The sequence below is a fragment of the Tenrec ecaudatus genome, chromosome 15 (assembly GCF_050624435.1).
Source record: "Tenrec ecaudatus isolate mTenEca1 chromosome 15, mTenEca1.hap1, whole genome shotgun sequence".
Classification (NCBI taxonomy): domain Eukaryota; kingdom Metazoa; phylum Chordata; class Mammalia; order Afrosoricida; family Tenrecidae; genus Tenrec; species Tenrec ecaudatus.
In genome coordinates, this window is record NC_134544.1 from 10,595,854 (window position 1) to 10,621,917 (window position 26,064).

Genomic DNA, 26,064 nt, shown 5'->3' on the forward strand with positions numbered 1-26,064 from the left:
AATAAAACAATAAATCATCAACAACAATATGTGGGAATAGATTTCAGAAACTTTATTGAATATTCATACAGGAAGTTTTCAAGTTTAATTATATTCAAATCAACTTACTCTTATTTACAGTTTCTTTTCAACTATCTGTTAAATGACAGTGTAAGTCTAATACAACACTGAATACAATTGCTAAATAAAAAAGAACATAGAAATAATACCAGAATCTCTGATTTGTTTATAAAACTATTAATTCAATTTATTTTATACTTGATAAAAGGAAAGATGATATTGCACCTTTAAGATGTATAAACAGAAATTTGCATTATGGAATGATATCAGTAAGAAGAATATAGACATCTGGTAAGCAGTAAACCTTATAATTATTTGCTGGATTTTCAAAAACATTAATATTTTTCAAGCAAAAATGGCAATTCCATCATAGTTAGCCTTAGTCAGATTTTATCACTCATTTCATGAATTATGCCAATCTGTGCACACTAGTCTGCATTAAGGCTAAAGTGATATTGATTAAACTTCAATCATTTTTAGTCACTTTATACTTCAGGCTTCAGCCTGAAAAACAAATAATAAACTCAATGATTCATCTATTCTAATATCACACATGCCATGTTTGAAGTATCTAAATAATTCTGAGAGGTTTGGCAACTTAACATGCATGAAAAATGCTGTATTTTAAGGGTGCATTAATGGAATTGCAAACTTAAATACTTTTTATAAGTTAAACTGGAAAAATAAAGCAAAAATTCTGAACATTGACTATAAAAATGGGATGTTCACTGGTGCAGAAGGGAACTGGAAGCACAGGGAATCCAGGACAGATGACCCCTTCAGAGCCAGTGGTGAGAGTTGTGATGCCTGGAGGGTGCGGCGAAGGTGGGGTAGAGGGGGTGAGCTGATTACAGGGATCTACATGTGGCCTTCTCCCTGGGGGATGGACAGTGGAGGGGTAGGTGGGGGGAGATGTTGGACGGTGTAGGATATGACAAAATAATAATAATTTATGAATTAGGAATGGCTAGTGGAGGAGGGGGTGTGGGGGAGGAGGAGGAATGGGGAGCTGATATTAAGGGCTCAAGTGGAATGTAAGTGTTTTGACAGTGATGATGGCAAAGGATGTGTAGATGTGCTTGACACGGTGGATGTATGTGTGGATTGTGATGGGAGTTGTATGGGCCCCTAATTTTTAAAAAATGGGATAACAGAAAAGTGGGTGAAGGGAGGTGTCAGACAGTGTAAAATATGACAAAATAAAATTAATTTATAAATTATCAAGGGTTCATGAGGGAGAAGTGAGGGGGGGGCAAGGGAACAAATGAGGAGCTGTTGTCAAGGGCTCAAGTAGAAAGAAAATGTTTTGAGAATGATGAGGGCAACAAATGTACAAATGTGCTTGACACAATGGATGGATATGTGGATTGTGATAAGAGATGTATGAGCCCCCAATAAAATGATTTTTAAAACATAGATAATCTCTTGTAAAGAGAAGCTTTAGATTTACATAAATTTCAGAAAGTTTGCACATACCTCAGTACACTCCTCTCTTACACAATATCTTGTATTATTAACAGCGTTCAAGAAGGTGGACCCCTGGTGATATAGTGATTATGCATTGGACTGCTGCAAGGTCAGGAGTTAGAAACCACCAGCCGCTCTGGGGCATAAAGACACTCACCGGGGCAGCTCTACCCTGTCCTGAGGGGTCACTGTCAGTCTGCATCAACTCAATGGCAGTGAGTTTGGTTTTGAGTTTTCACTAGAGGAGTGCATTTGTTACAACTGCTGAATCAATATTGAGATATAATTATTAATTAAGTAGATTATTACTACTGTTGACTAATACTTTTTTGGGAAAATAATATACTTACATTAATACTCACTGAAGATCCCCAGGGAAATGAATTACACATTTATGACTTTCCTTTGCATACATTTTTATAACTCCCACCAAATGATTGGATGGGACCAGGAAAACAAGAGGTAGAGGGCTCTCACTCAGGGATTGGCCAGTTTTACCATTCCTCAGAGTAGAAGACAGCTGTTTCAGAAGAGAGAGATTCCTGTGACAGCCAAGAAATTGTCACTATTGGAGCACATCCCATAAACCTGCCTGAAGTGACAGAGACACCAGGGGCCACGGCACAGAGACCAGGGCACAGAGTGGCAGAACTACATGGCTGACACTAAGAGACAGTGAGGTACATTCAGAGGAGCGTGTAACTGAGAGTCAGAAAGAGACTGGGCTGCTTATTGTATCCTTAATGTGTTCTGTGCTGGTCTGCAGTAACCTGATAACTCCATGAATAAGTCCCCAAAATCACGACTATTTTCTATCAGTTCACCGAGGCCATTGCAATGAACTATTGAACCAGGCAGAGCTGTGAAGTGGCTATGGAGGACCAGTTGCTGTCCCAATTGGATAGAGAAGGCGGAAGGGTGGAGGAGTGTCTCATCTCTGTCTTATGGCAGTTGCCTTTGGGTTGATATGGAATTGCATTCTCCTTGCTCCTTGTGTGGCCAGAGGAATTCAGATGGGACCTCCTCACAATTTCTGCAGGTTCAGATTTTGGGTTGTAGAACTCTGTGGGTTTGACAGATGCCTCACATCAGGCATCTACCGTTATTGTGCTAAGTAGTTTCACTACCCTGAGAACGCTCCAATTGCACTAAGACACGAACGAGGTAGATTCACGGTTTGGGACAGACACCAAAATGAAGGGTAGCCACTGTCACCTGACCGCACAGGCTCAAACTGGCATAAGTGACCATGTTTTTTAAGGACACAGATTTTTAAAATCGTTTTATTGGGGACTGATACAATTGTTATTATAATCCATGCATCCATTTTGTCAAGCACATTTGTACATTTGTTGCCCTCATCATTCTCAAACCATTTACATTCTACCCTTAATATCAGCTCTTTATTTTCCCCTCTCCCCCCCTACCTCCCTTATGAACCCTTGATAATTTATAAATCATTATTATATTTCTTATGCTTTGCACTGTCTAATGTCTCCCTTCACCCACTTTTCTGTTGTCTGTCTCCCAGGGAGGGGGTTATATGTAGATCCTTGGAATCGGTTCTCCCTTTCTACCCCACCCTCCACGCTCTGGGTATCACCACTCTCACCACAGTCCTGAATGGTTCATTTGTCCTGGATTCCCTGTGTTTCCAGTAGGAACACAAATTTTTGAGGTTATGTGTTAAACAAAAAGAGCGAACAAATTAAGAAATTGGTACCTGAGTGTAGGGTGCTGCTGTAACAAACATCTAGATTTATGATTTATATCCGTGTGTGTGTGTGTGTGTGTGTGTGTGTGTGTATTTGGAGCTGGTGGTCAGGAAGTATGCAAAAGCAGGAAAAACAGTGGCATTGACATAGATGCTTATGAACATGGAAAGAAAAAAATTGTTTGGGAAAGCTGTCTCCCCCCAAATTCTGAAGATAAGAATACACCTAGTCAAAGTAACATGGGCTTCCAAAACAACAAACAAATCTGTCTTGAAAGAAGTATGCCAAAATATTTATAAGAGGTGAGGTCTCCTCTCAGGTACTTTGGACATGTTGTCAGGAGAAACCAGGCCTTGGAGAAGAGCCTCATATTTGGTTTTGAGGCAGTGAAAAAGAGGCAAACCCTTGACAGTTGGATTGAACTAGCGTTTGAAACAATGATCTCAATCATCAGCACAATTGTGAGGACGGCACAGAGCTAGACAGTGCTCCATTTATTTATTCACAGGGTCGCTGAGACAGAACCACCTTGATGACACTTCTCAGGAAGTGCAGTTTCACAGTAAGTAGAGCTCACTATAAGTGAATGAACACTGTAGATCATACCTACATGTGAACCTTAATGAGTTGCTAAACCCAGACAGGTCTGGGGAAGAGATGTGGTGCGAGGTTTTGTCCACCCAGACACGTGTTGGGAGGTGTGTTAGGCTTTGAAAGCTAACCCTTCTGCAGGACATCCAAGAGAGTTACACTGTTCCAAAGGCGCTGTTATTTTTCTTATCATTCTAAGTCCCAGAGATGTAAGAAAAGTGTAGGAATATGAGAATAACTCTGAGAAAGATGCACAAGGAAGCAACACACAATTAGCAACTGAGCATAAGAAACGGGATGATGATGTGAGCATCAAAACATAGGAGAGGGTTTGAGAAAGTCAATCGAGACGCACATGCCCTACGGGGAGTATTGGTCACAAGAATGTTGTGTGTGTGGCAGGAGAGAGGGGACAGAAAGAAAGAGGACGGTGAATCATAATTGTAAGAATTCAATTCACATGAGATCGAATGAATGGACTTAATAGTATTCTGAAAATACTACAGGAAAATTGTATTGAAACAAGGATTGGAATATGTGAACTTTGGGAGTACTTAGAGTTTTGCAGAGTGCTATGCCTGGTATGTGAAAGGTTAAAAAGTTATGTCTTCTCTAATTTTCCATAAAACATATATTTACCAGGCATATCCCCAACTATGAAATGCATTCAAGCAATCAAATGGTCAGTAATGTACAAAGTAAGGCTATATAGTTGTCCAGTGTTCTTTTTGATGCTCAGTTCTCCAATTATTCCAAAGCTTTAACCTCAACCTTAAGCAATTTCTACTATACCTGAGAAAAAAATGAAATAAATGCAACTTGAATTTTCTGTCTTATGGGAACTAGAAATGAGAACATTGGCCTTTGCTTTCTTTCTCTCCTTCCACAGTAAAATAAAACGGATGCTGGGTGTGCTCAGAGAGGATTTATGCTAAACAAGGTTAAACCACACTGGCTGCTCATTGTTTTACAAAGTTCTTTTATAGAAGGTTATGAAGGAGTTACCAGCATCTTGTGCTCTGTGGACTATGATGCTCTCCCTGTGAAGTTTAAGAAATAAATAAATAACAAGGAAACTTTAAAAAATGCACCAGCCTATTGCTTTGGGGTTTGGAGTAATCATAGGAAAAATGCTTTGCTGGCTGATTTCATGTTATGGACTGGGCTCTTTTCTCTGAGCACGGTCATAAAATTGCTTTGCCATTTTTTTCAATTACCAATAAAACCTGTCACAGAGCCACGCACAAAAGTGAGTCGTTAGCTGAAGTCAGCTCTTTTATTTATATTTAGTGGGCCCACAGTACTTCTTGCATTTAATATGCCAACCAAGGTCTAAGAATCCAAACAATTATCTATTACCCTAATGTCACATAAGGCTTTAAATATTTTTATTCACCTGCTTCCAATGTAATCTATTTAGACATTCAAATAAGGGAAGTACTAATCTTTTTCCATCACAGATGTTATCCTAGGGAAAATATATCTGTGTTGCCACAAATTACTGTAATATCTGAAGCAGAGCAAAGGATGCAAGCATATGTCAGTTGAACCAAACTGTGTTTGTTTTTAAGATACTAAAAATATCTTGGGGGGTGCAGTGCAGTAAAGTGGAGTAGGGGTGCTGTGTAAGGTAATAAAGGTTGCTAGTGACAAACCTGGGCTTATTTAACATTTGTTATCAATCATTAGTGTTAGTAGCAAAACTGTCACCCATGACCTGCAGTATTTTTTCAGCATCATGTAATGAGGGGAAGAACAGTGCTCAGAAAAGCAGTAACTCCATGGAAGACTACAAAACCTATTTATAGGACATTTACAAAATTAAGGGTACACGTGATGGCGGCACAGAGCTCAGATGTTTGCTCCACGCTGAAAGATCAGCTCCTGAAAATGCGAGATCGTTATCCTTGTCCAGTCATTACATATCCCAAAGCATCGTTCTGCTTCCCTATGGATGTCACAGAACCAAAGACGTTTTGATTGGGGCAGAGATTCTGCATCCAACAATTGCTTTATTTTGTAGACAGGGTGCTAAAATAATAGGCTTCTTTGCACCATCTGTTTCCCTCATTTGTTGGGATGACCTGTGATTATGTGAAAGCAGGAAGATCCAGGAGGCCCCAAATGTGCCATATAAAATGTGGCAGGTTTCCATCACTGCATAATTATGTCTCCATCTGCACTTGCGCAGCATCCCTTCCATGACGTCACCGTGGTTTTGTGGTAACAGTAGAGGCTGTGGAACCCCCAAGCACAAGGGCAAACCCGAGGCCACTGGGAAGCTGTGACCTTTTCTCTCTTCATCATTGCCATCAAGATATAGTGATTCCGAGTTTACTGGAGTCTTGGGTGGAAGAAGGGCAAGGGCCTGAGGATTCCTTACATTCCCTTTGGAGAAACTTTGGGTCCCTTCTCCATCTTCTATTGCCCCATAAGGGGGTTCATCAAGAGCCTTGATAGTAGAGTTCCCATTCCTACATACATGTACTGATTCCAAACTAAACTGTTTCAGCGTGTCTCTGTCCCCAGTGAATGGTTTCAAGCAAGTTTTCTTAAGAACTCACTCATCTTGGTCTTATTAGAGGTCCTTCAACAAAAGAAGGGGCCCAGGGAGCGGTGTGTCCCAGGGAAGCTGCTGGTCAAGTACTTGCCAGGCAGAGAGAGAGATCAGCTCCGACATTTCTAGCAACTGAATTTGTTTTGTTTTCATTTCTAAAGGGTACTCTTGGTCGATTTTTCTTGATGAGCACAAGAATACAAGACAACACATTTATTATGAAGATGTTTGGGTAAAATTTAAAAGTACATTAAAGGGAAAATGTTCAGAAGGTGGAATGAAGGATTTGTTTTTTCCTGTCCTGACAATATGCTCGCTCATGCGTGGAGGATATCAAGGACTGCCTCATGAGAATTTCATTGGAAAACCTTATTCATCAGTTCAACAGTCCTGACTTGCTATTTCAAACTTCTTTTTGTTCTCAAAGCTTTGAGAACATTTAAACTGGATGTGATCTGAGTCCCTTAAGCTTGGCATATGTCTGTTTTGATGTTGAAGGACACAAAGGGCTGCCCGGGAAGGGTTAGCGAGAGGGAAATGTGGCCTTCAGTAGTGCACAGAGATAGATGGAGGCCATATCGAGCCCCGCAGGATTCACATTTTCATCGTTATGTTGCATAAAGTTTAGAGGATTTGGTAGCTAAGCTCTTATTCTTTTTATACTTATTCTTATAAATGTAATGGGTCTTCCTCTTACTAATTTTAACTGTGAGGTAGAGATGAAGTTGCCATTGATTTAAAAACTGGCTGTCCCCTTCCTTCCGCCGCGGCACCCATTGAAGAGTCGCAGCCATGGCTGTGCGCTAACCAATGGCCGTGGGCCTCGACAAGGGCCACAAGGTGACCAAGAACGTGAGCAAGCCGAGGCACAGCCGCCGCCGCGGGCGCCACACCAAGCACACCAAGTTCGTGCGGGACATGATCCGGGAGGTGTGCGGCTTCGCACCCTACGAGCGAAGGGCCATGGAGCTGCTCAAGGTCTCCAACGACAAGCGGGCACTGAAGTTCATCAAGAAGCGGGTGGGCACACATATCCGGGCCAAGAGGATGAGAGAGGAGCTGAGCAACGTGCTGGCCGCCATGAGGAAGGCCGCTGCCAAGAAGGACTGAGTGCCGGGCCCCCCTCTCCCCACCCCCAAAATAAAGTCTTTCCAGAAACTGGAAAAAACAAAAACAAAAACTGGCTGTGGAATTCCTATGATGGTTTGAACTCTTCTTAACTGGTAGATAATAATATCCCACTGTCTGGATTGGATACGCCACTTGAAGGTGACTACCCATTTGCTAAATTGCATTTAGTTGCTTCAAGTTTTGTCACTTATGAATACATTTCTATAAACATCCATGTAAAAGGTTTTTTTTTGAGAAAATAAGTTTAAATTTATTGGGCACCACCTAGAAGCATAATTGTTCAGTCACATGGTAACAGTACTTCCCTCTTTATAAGAAACTGTCAAACTGCTATCATGAGGTATGATTCTATTTTGGGTTCTCACTATCGATGACTTAAACTCCTTTAGTTCCACACCATGACAACATGTAATACTGTCAGGTATTGGATTGTTGCAATTTGAATAGTTGTGTCATGGCATCCCAATATTCTCTTAATTTGTAGTTATTGTACGACCAATGTTGTTGGACCACTGTTGTCCCAGGAACTTCCGAGAGCACATGATGACTCAATGGAATCCATATCATTATTGACTCATTAATTGTAATGCACATAACATGCAAATATAAGATATTAATATTAGTATAAGCAGGTGTCAAATATATGGGATGACTACTATATTCACAAATTTTCATTCAATCTCTAATCTTTCTAACTTAAAAAATTATTTTAAAATCTGTACTATTGTATAATAGATAATTTCCTGATAGAAAGCAAAACTAGACTATTTTCCTCATATAAAACATTATTTATACGACAAAGTAATGACTACCTATTATAATTTTGAGGCTCTGTTCATAACAATGTACAAGCCTCTGTCCTTGTCTTCTAGGAAGTCAAAAAAGAAAGCAAACATACAAACCAAGCCAACACGAGCACATTTTATTTCAAACCTAAGTCCCACAGTAGAGGCACCACAAGATTGCCATAGAAGGCGAGAATGGATGTGCTGGCTCAGGTTCAGGGACCATGGCAGCTTTCTGGAGCAGAACGTTTCAGATTTGACTCCACAATAGGGAACGGTTTCTCAGATTAAGAAGAAAAAAGATGCTCCAAGAGAAATGAGAACCAAGTCTATCTCTATAGTAGGCACTCAGAGAGATTCTAAACATTTAGGTGGATGTTTGCTTATAGGGTTAATCTCAATGCCATGAGAGTCCCCCAGGTAGCCCAAACAACTACTAATATAAAGTCAGATGATTTAAATCTCCCCAGTAACACCCAGAAGAAAATCCTAACAATATGCTTCTATAAAAATAACAGCCTATGAAACCCAATGGGGCAGTTCTACTTTCCAACATCTGGGTCCATCCTGAGTCACAACCAACTAGATGGTGCTAGGTCTGTTTGCTGAGTTTTCTATATGTCATTTAAGTGATTTGCTTTCACCACTGTTTTTAAGTTGATCTGCTCTTTAATGTGTGAGTTGTCATGAACATAAAAATATTTTTCTGTTCTGATTTTATGTGTGAATATTTTGGGAGTAGAAATTGAATAACATCTCAATATATTGCAAATTTACCTTTAGGGTTCTATGTCAGCATGTCTATTATAAATAGACATATCCATTTTTCTATTTGGAAGAACATCATATATTGTTTTTAATCTTGTGGATTTTTTTGTATTTTATTCTAATAGAAGGAAAAGGTAAGACAGAGTAGAATTAGGCAAATATCACTTATTACTATTTAAGCATGGTCTCAACTCCTTTAAGTAAGTTTTCTGAAGAACAAAGGTACATGGAAAGCTATTTTTCATACATGTATCAATATATGCACTTTAATGTACATTCCCATATTAACATACATAAATATTATATATGTATATCCTTTAAAATGCGTAAAGTGCATCTATGCCTTGGCATTTCTAAAATCTTTCAGGCATTGATTTCTGTTTATGTGCACAGAATGCTGAAGGCAATGAGAGAACCCTGAACATTTTGTAAAGGATCAGCTGTGATTTTGTAACTTGGAAAGGTTGACATAGACGATGGGGTTCCATCACACACCCTCAGTCTCCCATTATGTCCTCTGTGTGTTCCGATAAAGGTTCGATGCATTGCTCTTTTTCTAATTCTAATTTCTTAATTGAGCTAATAGAGACAAACTCTGTGGATGTTCGTCTCGTGGTGTGAAGAAAATATCACCCACCAAGTAACACATCCCCTACTGAGGTGATTAAATTAACAGAACGGTAATTAAATGAACAAGAACTGTTGGGTTCAGAAGCTGCCTCTTACACAATATTTCATAAAGTGGTTAAAGTGAAAACCCCTCTTAAGTAACACCTTCTACTGTCTTAGTGTGGGAAAACCGTAAAACAAATGCTACTTTGTCAACTTTCACTTTTACCATTCTGGGGACTGCTCTGCAAACTGTCCTAGAACGCATGTAATACAAGCCCTCAGACAGAATAGCCTTGGGGGCGTCGTGGTTCTGCACTGGGCAGCTAGTTGAAAGGTAAGCAGTTGGAAACCACCAGCTGCTTCTCGGGAGAAAAACGAGGCTTTTTTCTGGCACTGAGTTTGGTCTCATTTATATTATCTTATGATATACTATGGATGCCTTGGTGGTGTAGTGGTTCCCAAGATGGACTGCCATCTGCATAGTCGGCAATTCAAACCACCAGCAGCTCCGCGGAAGAAATACTAGGCTTTTCTACTCTCTTAAACAGCTACAGCCTGGGAAACCTACAGGGGCTCCCTAGGAGTCGCAGTGATTTGGACTTCGGGGGTATTCTATAATATATATGAGAGAGTTTTAAAGAGATAATGGAAAATGACATTAAAATCTATTCATAAATTTTATATAATTCGGCGTTAGGTGTCAACAAGTTGGTTCCGAATCACAGTGACTCTATGTACAACAGAAAGAAGCATCACCCAAGCCTGCATTATGTATATGTCTATGTATTATACACATATATTATCTCTCCTATTGTATTTATGTTGCCTGGCAACAATGCATACAATGACCTATGTACATTTAAAAATATGTAAAGTTATGAATAGTTGATGATGAACATATTTTCCAAAATCCCTAAAGCTCACCCCCCCCCCCCATATGGAACTACTCTTGTTCATAGGAACCGTGTCCTGTGGACAGATCACATCTGCTCTCCAGGGGTTTCCAGGGTGTAACCCTTTGAGAGTGGACAGTTTCATCTATTTCACACAAGCCAGGTGGGTCCCTTCGCACGACAGCTTGTTGATAGCAGCCCAATGCTGATCCTGCTGCACCACTCCAGCCCATTGAGTTGCACTGTTTCCCTGTCACTTTCCTTGAAGTATGTAAATCGAGGGTATCTACAGTTGTATGTATAGGAGCTTCAGAGCGCATATGGAATTGATGATGCCAGAATCCTTTCATTTAGAGAGAGGACGTCCGCTTACCAACGACCGAGAACATAAATTATTTACCAACCATCGACACACCAAGGAGCTCCTCTGTGTGGGGTCAGCATTTGCAAGCAACCCCCTTGAATCCTCAGGTACTACTCCCAAGCCCTCTCTATTGTGACTTTGACCTTCAGTCTGTTACTCTATTTTTGGCACTAGCCATTCTTCTGTGAGAGTAGCCCTGTGTGGAGAGGAGTTGTCTTTGTATATGCACCTATTGCTCACATATTGATCATCTCAGTGACTAATGTTTTGCATTCATAACAACAGTTAAAAGTACTGACTTTTCTGTACTTTAAGGATGTAACCTATTAATAAGCATATGAGTAATGTGTGAAATCCAAGTGGTGCTGGACTGATTGTTAATAGTATGTGTTAATTTGGCAAGACCACAATTCCCAATGATTTGTTTGGCAGTTATGAAACAATGTAACTTAATCATCCTGTAGTAATGGAACTTGAAATTTGGCAATGAAAGCAACACATTACTTCTAAATTTGCAGCCAATCAATGATGATCTGTCCTTTAGTGATGTGATGTAGTCATCGTCCACCTTTTGCATAACTCGATCTTGATGGGACCTGAACATGTTGAGGAAGAGTGGCTGTACTGTGTCTGCTGCCCCACCCTCTCTCAGGGGCAGCTTTGCTTTTAGTTAAGAGAATATTGAGCTTGAACAATCTTTGCTGAATCACTTAATCCAGGAACCTGAGATTGGCCATGTGCCCAACTGGACAAAAAGTACATTGCAAATGAGGTTCCCCCCCCAAAAAACAAAAACAAAATGAGAATGTTCTGCTGGAATTTGGTTCAGGAACCGACTGAGCACAGGAAAGTGAAAGAAAGGGAGGGGGGAGTGAAATGCAGCATGAGGGAGAGCTCATGGAAGTTGCCATGCCCCAGTAAGCGCCATGCCACAAGAGCTCTGTGAAGCGCAGACTGCCTTCTAGAGCTGTGCATGAGAAGATCGTGGTTCATCATCGCTTTCAGCCCCAAGCCAGCCATCAGCTGCTATTGAGGCAATTCTGACCCATAGCGACTCTGAGAACGTCAGAGAACGAGGCTTGCCAGGGTTTTCACTGGCCCGTTGCTCAGCAGTAGAGCATCAGATCTTTCTTCCAAGAGGCCTCTGGATGAGCTATTAAACCAATGGCTGCGTTAAAACTCCAGCTTCCAGTGTTTAGAGAAGATCTGAGGCAGTGAGTCTCAAGTACTAGTTGTGTGCTGCGGGGAGAAGTGTCGCTGAGGGCTCAGGCTTCAGAAACTGTCCTCTGTAGCCTCAGCTGTGGGAGATTTGGACACCAACGTCAGTAGCTGTACCTTTTCGTTTATAGTATTACTGATAAGTTTCAATATACAAAGTATCTTTCAAGCCTGTAGAAGACTCTTGGGCATTGGTAGCCAGCATTCAATAAGTGGCGGCTCTTATCAGTGTCATTTTCATGGTCATTACTATGATGATGCTCATTTTTATTATTCTGAGATGAATTGCATGCGCAGAGACAGTTCATCTTCTGCTCATTCTCTCGCAGAGGTAGAAAATAAAAGACTTGGAATTTGCTAGTTTATGGCCTATCTGACACATATACTGTGCAGGAGGTGTAAGCTCTATCAGGGTGTGATTCCCCTTCTAATGGTCGTAATTGTACCTATGATAAAAACTGAGCACTTCTACTTTAATTCCCACTACAAATTGGCCAGAGTAATCAACTGCATAAAATTAGTCTCATTAAGTTTGAATAGCATCATACATTCTGCCTGTCAAAATACCTAGATGAGAGAAAGCACTCTTGAAGAAATCTCTGTCCTCTTCCACTTGTTTTGTGAAGTCATATAGTTCCCAACTCCACCGTCATGGCGTCACGTCTGTTCGCGCGCTGTATTTTCCAGGTTGGCTTTCAGCTTTGCGCTGTGCTATCTCCGCAGCAGCCTCCTTTTTTTTTTTCTTCTCAAGTTGGACAATCTCAGTCACTTGATATTGTTTTTGTGTTTGGTTTCTCCAAGGTTATTCTCACTGTATTAATATGTTATTTATTTCAACCCTGTGTTCCACATAGTATATTAAGTCAAGGTTTAATTCAACATGTACGGCAAGCTCTACCTCTGCTTATTTTCCTTCCTTCTGTTTGCGTCTGCTCGTGGAGTGGGCTGCTCTCTGGAAGCTCCGCAAGTCTGTTCTCTGAGAAAGGACAATGGGGCTTTCTGCTCTCGTAAAGATATTACCGCCTCAGAAAGGTTAGGGCTGTGAGTCCAAATTGGCTAGCTGGCTGCTTGTGTGGGCTTGGACTTCGGGTTTGCTGATCTCCACTAGGTTTTTACTTATCCCATGCTCATAGAGTCTTGCAAACATTAAAAATATATATTTAAATGTTTTCAGAAGAATTTTATTTCCAATAAGTGGGTAAGAAGCTCACTATTTAGATGAAAAATCATCAGGTGAACTATGTACAAGATGGCCAAGAAAGGAAAGAAAAGGTAACAGTCACACGTTTGATCCTTGTGTTTCTAGAGGCAGCGCATGAGGATTTTATTTGTACATACCTATATCAGTGTTCCAGTTTTACTATCAATGTTTCGTTGCATTTGTTTTTTTACTTTAATATGCAAAGAAAACCCCACAAACAAACCCCAAAACACAAACCACTGCCTCTAAGTGAATTCCAATTTATAGCACCCCAAATAAAGTTTATGAAGTTGCACATCTTAAACGGAACTGAGAGCTTCCTGCTTCTTCTTAGCAGAGCTCAGGGATTTCAGTCACCAACCTTATGGTGAGCAGTTGCATGCCAATCCAAGAGCATCAGCAGAGTGTCAGCATTCAAGTATAATTTGCTTTAAATAAAATACTCAACTACAAATAATTTTACTTAATGGAGTTCTAGGTCTTTTTTACCCCTGTTGTCAGCATCCACAGCAAATTATAGAACGTCTCTTACAATTTGTTTTCTGATTTTAAAATGTGACTATCTTTACATGACTAATAATAGTACATAATTATTTTTCATTTCAGTAAAACTAATGCAACTCTGTTCCATTTGAAATAAATCCAAAATTGGTACTACTAATCAATGCATGTTAGATCACACTAACCATTCAATTTAACCTGATTTCAACCATTAGCTATCATTTCCTCGCTTTCCATAGTGACTTTTCCTTGCAGAATCCTGGAAGGTACAAAACTATATTTAGATCTTCCTGAAGGCATGATTTTGGTGCAGTGAACTGAGCATTGGGCTGCTAATCTGAAGGTCAAGGTTGCAACTCAGAAGCCACTCACATGAAGAAAAAAGAGGCAGAAGACTTCTGTAAAGATTTGCAGCCTCAGAAACCTGAGGGGAAGTTCTATTGTCTTACAAGACGGCTAGGTATTGGATTCGACTTGTAAGCTGTGGGTTTTTGTGTTGTTTTACTTTTTTGTTCCGCTGGGCATAATCAATGTCTATTTTAAATATTCCAATTCCTAGCTTTTGGTTCTGAAACTTTTATTTGCATATATTGATTAAAGATATTTTATTTAAAATAGGAATGTTTATATTTATGATTAGAAATTTAATATCTGTGTGGGTTGGAAGGGGCACCATATATTAAAATGCATTAAAGTTATTGCATTATGTTATGACTTGTCTTGGTTTCATACAAGATGACCTTTCTAAAAATTCTATGGATTCTAATCTTTTATAGGCACCCTATTGCCTATAATGGGCTGTCCATTTTCTTGTTATTGCAGATAGAATCCTTGGTCTGACCCCTAAACTAAAATTGTGTCATCTCTAATATTTTTCTAATACTTAGCTATAATTTCCTTATCAGAATAAATAAATATATGTATATTATGTATAAAATACTTAAAAATGCACAGGTATTTTATTTTTAATATATTTTCTTCTTCATATACACATGGATCTATTCCATGTGTTGCTCATACCACCAAAGTTTCTTTTTTCTGTCTTTTTTTCTTATTTCTTTTTGTGTACCTGAGTGAAGTCTAGCAGTTATATTACCTGAAAGCCATCTTCTGGTAGAATAGCCTGTTCCTTTTAATTTATTATTTTCTAAATTTTAGTGATATATTTCTTGACTCTTTTTAATAATTAGTTTATTTATATTTGACAGTTTCACAAACAAATATATCATGTATCATACATTTAACTAGTTCAGTTCCATTCATAAGGGTTATGCAACAATACATTCCAGGATAATTGTCCTTCCTTGGACTCCTTGTGGTTAGCTCTCTATTTCCTGACCAACTCCCCTGCCATGTCCCTTGGAAATTTTTAATCCAGTTGTAGTCTCTGTAGGTTTACCTATAATGGGTGTCATATACAGAAAAGCACACAGAATCAAAACAAAACCCAAGCCTATGATCAACAACAAAGGCAGAATGAAACAAAAAACAAAAGCCTCAACAGAAAACAAAGAAAAAGATATTAAAAACCGGAACATTTACACATTGGATCAAGAGGGAGATCACATGGAAAAGTATCACGCTTTGACCTCGTTTCAGCTGCAATAATCCACCCTATAATGTACACTGTCTGATAACAAGGTCTTCCCCATCTCTGCTCCATAGTCAGAGGGGATTCAGCTGAGTTAAAACACCTGGGGGACCCTGAAAAGGGATTTGGAATTTTACTGTTATTCATAGTCTTCTGCAAGCTGAGTCTTTAGAACTTAGGATCTATTACCATTTCCTCCTCTAGGTTTGGATTTTATCATTTGAAATCCTTGGACCACATAGGCTGGCTGCTGTTTCATCCATATGGATTTAACTGCCACCTCACTTCAAAGGCTTTGCACCTCTAGACACTATCCTTTCTTAAAACCTAGCACCATGTAATTTCTTCGCCACACTTTGCTATGGCATCCTAATCTTCAGTGATAATTTCAGGAGGACACATCCTGTTCCACTTAGGTTATATCCTGCCTGCTTGGAATAAGCATGTTTAGGGTGAGGTGATACCCTTAAAGGGAGTCCATGGGTGGTAGAAAGGATTAAAGAGGCAGTTCAAAACCAACTAGAGCTGCCTTGGGAGAAAAGCCTGGCATTCAGCTTCCAAATATCACAGCCTTGAAAACCCCATGGAATTGTTCTACTCATCCCTCAAGGGGTTGCCTTCCATCAGGACGGTATTCACAGCAACCATCCACCCCAACCCTCCCAAGAGAAGAGGAGCCATAAAGAGGAGGTGCCAGGTTCTATTCATCTGTGTATTCTTAGCCTTTGTCAGAGAGCAGCTTGCTGGATGAATAAAGAACAAAGGAAGCCTTCACTGTGTGTCAGAGAAGGAGGCTGATGTGTGCCTGTTATTTTCTGACAGAATTTTCTACATGGATTGTGTACTTTTGTCTTGATTTTCTGTGTAATTGTGAACCAAATGTGTGTATCTACCCATGAAAGTATTTATGACAAAAGAAAAAAATAAACACAACTATAACAACAACAACAACACATTATTTTATCCAATATGGATCATGAGAAAACAGTATTTTAAAGATGAAAGAAGCAAATTGAGCTGCAACATTTATTGCATAACATCTATTTGTATACTTGTTTCCTAAGTACTTAAATTAAAACAAAGTGTCCCAAATGAGAGAAGATTAGCTTCTCTATGTTAACTAATCCTCTGTGTAGTGACAGCATGCCCAAATGTCGCTCAGTTCAAATCAAAGGTCTGGACCATTTGGTGAAACCTTGCAAAAAAAAGCTTCTTTGATATGCTAACGAACTCATGCATTATTCATGCGGCATCCTTCACCCTGGACACTGATATCAACTCCAACAGGGGAGCCGGTTATGACACTTTGTTTCATTTGATTTCCATGCTTCACTTGACAAGTGAATACAAATGAAGAGAATGCTAATCTTTGTTTTTGGAAAACCAAATCTTGAGGGGAGCAAGAGATACTTTTTTTGTTTTGTTTATATCTTTGTCTCACTCCAGATTTCTAAATAGACATATCCTGTTCAAAACAGTCGATTTCCCATTCCTATCATGGTTTCTACTCTCATACACTCAACAACAAAAAGCATAATTATTACCCTTGAGTGGATTCTCACTTGCAATCAGTCCAGGTGGCATAGTGGCTTATGGTTTGACCTACTAACCACAAGGTTGATAGTTTGAACCTAATAGCTGCTTCATGGGAGAAAGATGAGGTTTTCATCTCCCCTATAGATTTAAAGCCTTGGAACCCCCAAGGTCACTGGACTCATATGCAATATATTCAAGGTCTTCTATACTGAGTGTTTCATGAGCACTAGACCTGATAAGACAGTTCTAAGAAAAAGCACAGTCTGGAGAGTTTACCGTTTGTGGTAGTTACATAATTCCATGTCAACTTGAAGATAGATTAAAGTATAGGGTGGTATTCAGCCTGCAAATCAGACCACACCTGACGGTACTCCCTTGTGAGATTGCCTTCCTATAAGGAGGGCTCTGGAAGGAGAGCCCCTCTGGCTGGCTCTCCTCTCTCTCTGCCTTCACCTTCCTCTTGGTTAAACCCTGGTTACTGCCAGAGCCCCCTAATGCTTTCAACACCATTAGGTCCACAAGATGTTGCATCCACCAACCAATGGTATTCCTGCATTCTGCGTCATTGCTTGTGACTGTGTGAGTCTAAAGAGGGACTTATGGACTAATTCCAGACTTATGGACTGTGCTGTACTGTTTTTTTGATGTGTCATTACTTCTTGATATAAAGTGTTTGCTTACACATATGTGTCACTGGATTTGTTCCTCTAGCCAATCAGTTTTCTTATAGTAACAACACAGAAAACAGCAGAGAAAGAGTTGAAGCTTCAGTCTGCCTTGTTTCAGAGTCTCTCAGTGATGAAAACAGTTCGCAAGCTGGGTGGCTACCTGAAAGATTGGAAGTTCGAGTCCAGCTAGAAGCGTTCTGAAGAAAGTCTTCCTGATTTTTTTTTTTAACCAGTCTTTGCAAACCTCTGGAGCACAGCTCTCCTTATGCGCACAGGACTCAGCATGAGTTGGAGTGACCTCAACTGGCAACACTTTCTTCCTTTTTTTGTGAATGGAGCCAACGTGGTGATGTCAGCATTGGACAGCTAACCACAATGTCAGTAGTTCAAACCTATCACATGACTTACAAGAATCAATCGTTTTAGATAGAAAGGGCAGAGTTTCCCTAAGAGGTGGCTAGAAAATAGGAAGGGCAGGAAACGGGAAACACAAGGAGATAGTAGGATAAGTGGTCTTACCTTCTGTATATTCCAGTAAAAGAGAAAAAATGTTTATGAATTATTGAATGGAAAGCTGAGATGTTCAGTAAACCTTCACCTAATTTACAATAAGTAAAACAGCAACAAGAAAAGATATCTATCTATGTTCTTTACCTAGGTCAAAAATCATGAAAAATTTAGTGCAACTAAAGCATATTATTACAAATATCTTAAGTTGCTATTATGATATATATGTATCTGTAGTATTCTAAATTTTGTATGTAATTAGTCACACAATATTTAAATAAAGTAATTCAGACTCTCAGTTTCTCAGTTCTAAATCTAGGCAAACCATGCTTATACACTCTAAGCAAATTTTCATTTGCAATTCCAAGTCTGTCATACCTATAAATTAATAGCATCAATACAAGTCTCAATATAATCAATCACCTCTCATTTTTCATGTGCTTCCTGATGTTATTAAGTTTTGCATGGAAACCCTAAATACCCATGTAATCTGTAAAAAGGTAAATAAAAAGACATGGTACTAAGGTTCTAATCTATGCATGCACAGTTTTATCGCCCCTAAACAAGTTTAAACCTAGCTCTGAAATTCAAGGGTGGCTGCAGACAAATTTTCTCAGTCATCTACTTTCCTTAGACTCATAAGTGCACCTTTAATAAAATATTCAATTACAAAAGTGGCTTCTGAGAAGGTCTATGAGGCCAGTTAAATTCAAAGTAGAGAGACCTGCGCTGGTTTATAGTGACTTTTTCTTTTCATTCCAAATGAGTAGTTGTGTTTGTTTGTTTATGTACACAAGATAGTCAATCATGAGACTTATCATGGACACATTTTAAGAAAATTGAAAATGTATGGGTGAGGGGGAAAAATCCTCATTATTTTTTCCTCCCATGAAAAACATGCTCCTGTACATTTCTCAAGGCTAGCAAGGGTTTTCCTCTGGGAATTCTATTGCAATTTTATTCCACTCTATAGCCTTGGGCTTGCTCTCCTCACCCTGCCCCCTACCCCCACCCTGACACCGTTTTATTCTCCACACTCAGAGAACAATTCAAAATAACACGACTTGAGTCCTTTGAACTTCAGGAGCCAAAATGGCCATTATGACATGGCCAGAGTGAATAATTCTTCAGGAAGGATCATAGAGAAGGCAAAAACCACCTTCAGATGACTGGAGACCTGGGTGGAAGTTTTGAACTAGAATGACAGCTTCACACTGTGGGGATGTTTTTGCTGAGAAAAGATTTCTATGATTTTGTAGTGATGCTTTTTGTCTTACCCTCATAAAAGTCATCTTACAAACTTGACTAGAGTTTTTGTGTGCTTTTCATCTATTTCTCCTGTGTCTTCCTAGCAGAGGGCTTGTTATTGTTTTATAAGTTTCTTGAAATTTCCTATAAAAAGACAAGAGTCACTTGTACGTGAACATTACAGTACTTCTTGCTATCTAATCTATATCTCATTGATTGGTTGATTGATTCCTTATTGTACTAACTAGGCGTTCCAGTAAGATGCTGAATATAAATGATAAGAGAGGGCATCCTTGTTTTTCCTCAGCCTCTAGGTGGAAAGCATTTAGTCATTTACCACAGGAAGTGAGTTGTAGATTTCTTTGCAGAATCACTTTATTAGGTAGTGAGATTCCGTTCTAATTATGTTTAGTCGAACATTATTTTTCCATGAATACATATTACATTTTGTCTACAACGTGAAAGAGCAATCATCAAATGCAAAATGTGGCCTGTGATTAGAGACTGCTTAGGAAATATGCATAAAATATTTGGTGAATAGTTAAGAACGTTCAAATATCCACGAGGCACTAAATAATATTTGGCATGAATTGTTAAATCGCTACGTATAGTTTTTCCAGTTTTCCCATATTTTCCAATTATGTATGCTCCAATATTTAATGATGAATAATCCTAAAATCTACAAAAGATTCAGAGACTATTTGAGCAAAAGGTGTGTGCTAATAATGTATGCCAATCAGTACATGAACGGATGTCCCTCGTGTTTTCACATTTAGCTACGCACGATCATCTTCATTAAAATATTAAATATAGTTATCAGAGCATCAAGATTTCTCCATACTATCTTTGACACATCCATTAATATAATAATCTCTAAGCGCTTTAATGGAACATTTTCCTAAGTGATCTCAAAGGCTGTTGTTTGAAACACTGCATGTAATTTCACTCAGATTTACAAATGTATTTTAGGGTTGATAGCTGTGAAAATTCTTGCTGAAATGTAGTTGTATTAAAATATATATATACAGCTAGTCCTCCTCATAAAAAGCTCCTTTATATTTTTCAGTTTTGCTATGTTTTGTTTGGATTGCCCCCATTAGATTTCATCTGTTTAATCCTTGGAGATCTCAGCTGTTGTTATTCAGTGCCATGGAGTCAGTCGGACTCACATCGATGCACAAGAGAAGGAAGCACGGCCCTCTCCTTACACCGTTCCTGGGCTCATGCCCATCGCTGCAGCCATTGTGTCAATCCAGCTTGTTGAGGGCTGTGTCAGTCTGGGTAGACCAGAGAAAGAAATTCATAAGCATGCATATGTATATAAGGGAGAGATTTATATACAAGAACAATTGAATATTAAGAAGACATCCCGGCCCAGTCCAGATCAAGTCCATAAGTCTGATATTAGCCCATATTTCCAATATCAATCTATAAAGTCCTTTTCAGACTCATGAAACACATGCAATGATGATGAATGCAGAACATCACAGGCCCGTGGGTAGACAGTCTTTGGACCCAGTGCTATTGGAAACATCTCAGCGCTGGCAGGGGTTTCTATGTGGCTTCTACAGCTTCTAAGGTCTGGTTGCATCCATGTGGCTTGTCTTCTGCAGTGTCTCCCAGTGAGTAGTAGAGAGAGTGAGATGTCTTCCGCCTCCAAGGAGGGAGTGCCAAATTTCCCATAATTCTTAGGAGAAGGCCATGCACACAGAAGTCTCATTGGATATCTCCAGATTGACAGCCTAGACTCCACCCCTATGCTCTTAAACCTTAAATTGACACCAGATTAGGTGACTGCCACAAGGGACTTCTCCTTTCTCACTGCCCCTCTCCTTTAAGAAGCATGATGTTTTTCTCTAGGGACTGGTCTCTCCTGAAAACATGTCCAAGGTATGTAAGACAAAGTCTCCCCATGCTTGTTTCTAAGGAGCATTCTGTCTGTCCATCTTCGAGGACAAACGTGTTTTTCTTGTAGCAGACGTTGGTATTTTCTATATTCATCGCCAGCACCACAATCCAAATGCACCTTAATTACAAGTCAGGAAAAAGAACTTGATCCACTAATTAAATCAAACTGTAGATTTTGTGGCCAACACTGTAACCCACTATGCCACCAGGGTTCTGATAAGAAACCTAGTGTAGCCAAATCCTGATTATGCGATGTGAAATGATAGTAACAGTCCAGATATGAGCATCTGGCAAGAAGCAACAATTGCTACCAAAATATTGTTCAAAGCCCATTTGAAAAAAAAGTTGGCTTGGAAATCTTTCCTGGAAATTTATGATGGAGTTAAAATTTTCTAGACAGTGGAGATTGTATTTACAAAACAAATATGCACCCCTCCACAACCTATATTTATTGTATATTGCCTTTCACCCTGAAGTGCTTCATAAATTGATTTACAAATAGTGAGCGTGGTGATCATTTTCATTTCTGAAATGCACTTCATTTGTTATGCATACATATATTGCATTTTATGAATTTCGGGATATGGTATAGTATTCCCCAAATATCACTTTGAGTTGGAAATCCTATTTTATGGCGTCATGAAAACAAAATGACAAATTGCTTACTCAGGTGTCCGTGACAAATCTGTGTTATCAGAAAGCAGAGCTCTAACTGAAAGGTACACTTCAGCCTGCATGTAGCAAAAGACCAAACATATCAACAAGGGACTCATGAATGGGAGATACATTTAGTTAGAAAGTAAGTTATTGGGTCCATGTGCAGAGAAAACTTATTTAAGTGGAACATGAGAAAAATAAAAAAGGACAGCCTTTGGTCTTGATGGCTATACGAATGCATTTTCACAGAAAAGTATATCCATACTCAGATTATTTTCCATAAGTGGCCTAAACACAGATTTGGACCACTTGAGTTCAATTCACAAATGCTGTGGGATTGCAGTGAGAACAGAACAAGAGAGCTGGAAAGATTTATGAGATTCCTGAAAAATCTAAGTATGAGTTGCACTTTTATTATCAGTTACGTCAAAATACTCTGAATAGTTTTTGCATACTCCAGAATGTTCAGCGATGCTCCTGTGAAATGTGTTCATGGACCAACAGATTTCTATTTGATGAGAACAAGGCGTCACTGTGTAGTTTAAAATAAAAAAAAAGGAGTTCACCAGGGTTGTATCCTTTCACCATGCCCAGTCCATCTGTCTGCTGAACAAAAGTCAAGGAACGGGACTATGTGAAGAATGTGAAGAATAGATGCGGGATCCATTAGCATCTTACAATATGCAGATGGACAAATGCTACTTGCTGCAAGTGAAGAGGATATGACCACAGCTTTCGGTATCACAGGATCACACTTGAACATTAAAAACAAATGAACAAACAAACTCACAACTAGACTGAAAATCATCAACATAATAGAGACAGTGAAGTTTTCAAGATTTTCATTTTACTTGGATTCATAAAAACAATAATAATAAATACAACACCAAAGTAAATAATAAATAAAAACAAAAACAACAATAAATGTTCATAAGAACAATAGTTAATGAGATAGCTAGGGTTTTTTATGCCAACATGGCCAATAAACACGTGTGGGATTAATTGAAAGGTAGAGAGATAAATGGCTCAGTGAGCCTCACCATTCTGGTTTTCTGATCTCTTGCTCTCTGATGGTCAACCAGGGTGCAGCTTCCTAAGCCAGTTTCCTGCTTGAGCTGGCAAGGCTGGGAAACATCCCTGAGGAGAAGCCCGCATCGCATGGGTTCTGGAGCAGCCACGTGGAGACCCCTGCCAGCGCTGAGATGCTTACAAGCTCACTGATTTGGCTTTCCTCCTGCAGTGGACATCATTGCGTGTGTTTTCTGAGATGGAGGAGGACTTTGTAGATCGGTGTTGGTCCTATGGACTGATGTTGGCCTTATGGGCTTGGACAGCGCTGGGTTGGGATGCTTTCTTAATGCACACTTACTCTTTATATAAAACTCTCTCTTATATGCATATGAGTTTCTGTGGCTTTGTTTCTCTAGTCTACCTAGACTAACACAGTTAAAAAAAATGTTTTCCCACATTGGGGAAATCTGATACAAAGACCCCTTTAAAGTACTCAAAAGCAAAGATAGCACTTTCTGCCATAAGGTGTGCCTGCTCAATCTATATTACTTCCAATCGCTTAACATTCATGTGAAACAATGAACAAGGGAAACTGAAGAAGAATTGAAGCATTGGTGTTAAGGTGCTGGTGAAGTGCATTGAATGTATCCTGGACTACCAGAAGAGTGAACAAAGCTGTCTTAGAAGACGTGCACTCAAGGGCTTCTTGAGAAGTAAAGATGGTAAGAGCCCTCGTGTCCTTTGGATAGCCTATTAGGAAGGACCAGCCCCTGCATGCCTGTGTATTCTGGGGATGACAGTGATTATTAATTATACCAGTGACTGCCAGAAGACTGAATAAAGCCATGTTGGAAGAATGCAGAGCAAATGCTCTTTAGAAGTGAGAATAGTGAGCCTTCATCTCATGTACTTTGGACATTCATGAAGCAAAAACACGTCCTGGTGAAGCAGATCATATGTGGTAAATTATTCCAGATACCATCTCCATAGATTTACCTATCCTGGATTTCATATACCGAAAAAAAACTTTAAAAACAAAAACATTAAATAATACTAACAGCAATAATAAATAGAAGAGATAGAAATCACAATTGAAAGGAGTAGAAAAATCTTAAAAAACTAAAATAAATAAAAATGGATCATAAGTGACATCAAATGATAAGGTGCCCAAGTTTAACCTAAGTACATCTGTGATAATCCACCTTTCAAAGCATTCTGCATGATTACTAGTCTGTAGTCGGGGGGAATTTACTAGAGACTAACGCCATGTGTATTACCGTTTCTTTTTTAATTGATATATTTAAAATGCACCCAAATGAAATATTGCATTTTAATCTAACTAAATCTTCCAAAATTGATTTTACATTGTTCTCTTTCTGATAACCAGACTATTCACATCTCTGAACTCTGATGAGAGGAGATCACTCCATGTGTGGACCCTGCAAATGGCTTTTGGATTTCCACTGTTCCCCACAGCCTTCTCCAAATGGTGTTCCTCATTTAAGCTCTGATACCATTCCCTCCATCAGATTTTGATTTTATTGTTTGCAATCTTTTGATCGTAGAGAGGCTGGTGCATTTCTTCTATGTGGACTTAATTAATGCCCCACCTACATGACTGCTTATTTGAAGACAACCCTTTAAGACTCAAGATGCTATTACTTCTGATAGGGAGCACCATCTAGTTTTTTTGTCATATCCAATTAGGAGCTTAGTACAAGGTATATTCACCTTTTGGGTTCTATATAAGTATTGTTAAGCCTTTTTCCCCTTGTGGGATGCTGTTTTACCAAGAGAAATGCAATCGTCTTCTCCAAGACTTACACAGCCCCCTCCCCACTTGGACTTTAGCTTCTCCCAGTGGCAGGAGTGCCTCTTGACCTGGGGGGAACCTCAGCACAGTTTTGTTTGGCAGCAGATGAATGATCAAACTGATTCTGCAGGATGGTGAGGGGTCTGTACTTACGTAATCTTTCTTGAAAACAAAGGCACTGCTCAGTGCCGATCATTTCCTTCTTTTATTTTTCCAATTTAATATCAAATTTGTTTAACCAAAAATCTGACATTGAAGGGGATGTGGTTATCTTAATGGGATTTTAATTCCATTAGAGTCATATATAACCTTCAAGTCATTATGATGCCAGCGAGTCTTTGTAAGAATGTATCTCTACATGCCATTTCCATTTGAAATGAAATACATACAAAAGGAGCTATTCAATAGTCCTGAATTCAAGTATCACCCTGATCTCTACTCAGGGTTGATAATTCATCAAAATTATGTCAAAAGAGCCATGTCTAACAAAGCTAGGGTCTACTCAGTACAGGTTGATCCCCGTCAATTAAGGAATATGAACACCAGCAGTGTCACTGTGGACAAATATAACATTTATTCTAGTACCTACTTTTATTGAACACAATAAATGTTTGTTGTACCTGCTTAGATATAGTGTCAACATTTTCATTAGATTGTCCTGGCTCATAGAGAATCTCCTCACATGCAATTTCATATCTTAGATATGATTTCGGGTGTGATTTGCTTTTTTTGTAGAAGTGATCCCAAAGTAAGTGGGAATGCCAACAGAGAGCCTAGTGTTTCATGTCTTAGCGTCTGATCTTTCCTAAAATTCAATGGTTCTTGACTAGTGAAATACATCAATGTTCCTGATAAAAAATCATAAACTTCCATGAGCATGGGCCATCCTAAACAGATGTAAATGGCAGTAACAATTGTCTAAACAAGAGCTGTGCATTTTGTTTCAGTTCATTCTCATTCTTTTTCAAGTTTGGCAAAACATGACTGTTCTATATAATGCTTACTTGTTAGCTCATGAATAAAAGCATGTGATGAATTAAACATTGTATCGATCCAGTAATCATGTTCCCATTCCCAATGAATAAGCCAAACACTTCCCCTGAAGAGTTTTGTATGTTTTTCAGTTATTCAAAGTAATCTTTCATTTTTCGTGTAAGACAGAATACAGTGATACCTCTGGTGGTGCCATGGTTAAGCATGCCCGTGCAAACTGAAATGTGGACAGTTAAAACCCACCAACGTCTTAATGGGAGAAAGCACTT

General features: G+C 39.2%; 1 pseudogene; it reads left to right on the forward strand.

Annotated features, from left to right (window-relative positions):
* The first annotated feature begins 7,182 nt into the window (after positions 1–7,182).
* Positions 7,183–7,538, forward strand: LOC142427930 (large ribosomal subunit protein eL36 pseudogene; annotated as a pseudogene).
* Positions 7,539–26,064: the final 18,526 nt, after the last annotated feature.